Source organism: Pygoscelis adeliae, unplaced genomic scaffold (assembly GCF_000699105.1).
Source record: "Pygoscelis adeliae isolate BGI_AS28 unplaced genomic scaffold, ASM69910v1 Scaffold218, whole genome shotgun sequence".
NCBI lineage: Eukaryota > Metazoa > Chordata > Aves > Sphenisciformes > Spheniscidae > Pygoscelis > Pygoscelis adeliae.
Window position 1 is genome coordinate 4,012,908 of NW_008825433.1, and position 1,822 is coordinate 4,014,729.

Below are 1,822 nucleotides of genomic sequence, written 5' to 3' on the forward strand. Positions count from 1 at the left end.
GCGCGTGGTGGGACCCTAGGGGCGGCTGTGGCTCCTTGCCCCGAGCTGAGTATGCGGCAGGATGCTGTGTCTGGGCTCCGCCTGGCTGATTTTAAGGAAAGGAACTCCGCCTTCCTTCGATCTCCAAAAGCAGCTGGCGAACCAGAGGTCTGCAGAGATTTTTGGCTGGGCTTCAGCGATGATGCTGTCCAGGTGGTTTTCAGTATGTGCTAAGGTGCACCAGCTACCAAGGACCCTGCGGGGACCAGCGTGTCTTTCTGCTCCCACCTGAGAGGGATCAGAGGTGCCTCCGATAGTGGAAATCATCATATTGTGGTTGGATGTTGCCTGGTGTGGAAAACTGCCCTGGGGGCTTGGCTTGTCTCTGCACGCCCTTTCCTCCCCCGTGGAGGACCTGCAGTGTCCGTCAGCATCAGCCTGGAGGGATGTCAGCAACTGGCCCCATTGCTTAAGGCCCCGCATGGTTCCTGTCCCATCCTGGGGTCTGAAATGTTTTTCCTCGCTCTGCGCTTGCGTGACCTCCGTCTGCCACTGAGCACAACCTTCCCGAGTATTTTGAGCCACAGAGCTAAGAATAACTCACACGGTGCCCGTGTCTGGGCTGCACACAGCTCCCCATGTCTGCAGCCGTGTCCAGTGCCTGTAGGCAGGGCAGGAGAGGGTGCAGGGAGCCTAGCAGGCGCTGCGGGCATGGGAGTCCTCTGCAAGCTGTGGTGTGACTGCTGGGGAGGTGGCGAGGTGGGAGCTGGAGGCTGTGCGGGCGGCTGTACTTGGGATTCCTCTTCCTGCAGCCTCCCTGGGCTCTGGGCAGCGGCTCGGCCCGGGGGAGCCATCCCGCCAGCTCTGCAGGCAACGAGTGCCTCGCCGCTGGGAGAGGCTGCCAGGGTGCTGGCTGTGGAGCAGGAGTCAGAGTGAGGAGATGATGGAAGAGGGCTGAGCTTCATAGATTTGGAGCCACTGTAGAGGAGAGGAGGGCTGGCACTGCCTTGGAGAAGGATAGTGGGTTTAGAGCATCCCAGGGCAGGCAAAGTGATGGGGAGGAATAGATTTTCCTCCTGAAAAGCTTCTGGTTAGGGCAGCCCCTTGGGTTAGCAGCCAGGTTTGTGTCCTATGCGCATGCCAAGAGCTTGCACCCTTTTTGCTGTTGTCTGCCTTCCCTTAGCTATCACAGCACTTCAGGACAAGGAGAGCCGCCTCTCCGGAGCCAGGCTGCACCCTGCTCCCCTGGGACGGGGTGCTGGAGAGGCAGCAGGCCAGCGCTGGCATCCTAGCCCACTGCTCAGAGTGGGTTGCTGGCTCCTGGGTTATCTACCCGAGGACTGCTCTGCTGCTTTGCATGAAGAAACCTCCGGAGTATTCAGCACCAGCCCTGCCGAGCAGGAGCCGAGATGGCTGGGGAGTGGGGCAGGCTAAGCCTCAAACGCCAGTGGCCCCATGGTGGTGGCACTTGACCCATGGCCCTGCTGCTGGTGACCCTGCTTGCATGGGGGGGTTGGGCCAGACAGCCCCCAGGGGCCCCTTCCAGCCTGGGTGGTGCGGTGGGCGTGAGCGCCGGCTCCTGCTGTGGGTGCCTGAGCAGGGCCGAGGGCAGCTGGGCACAGGGAGGGGAGTTGGGTCTTGCCCCACTGCAGCTGGTGCAAGTAGGGCAGGGCTGCTGGACCAGGCATGCCCCGCAGCTGTGTCATGCCGGTTTGAAGCGCCCGGCCATGAGCTGCTGGTTAACCCGCCCGGGAGGAAGGCCTGTGGCAAGGCCTTCGGCAGGGCGAGGAACTGGGGCTGGGGGGGGGGGGCACTGCGGGGGCTCCTGGCGCCGGGGGGCCCC

General features: G+C 62.8%; 1 protein-coding gene across 1 annotated transcript in view; it reads left to right on the plus strand.

The window, feature by feature from the left end:
* Positions 1 to 1,822, plus strand: part of CAPN11 (calpain 11) — a 13,553-nt gene that overhangs the window by 441 nt on the left and 11,290 nt on the right.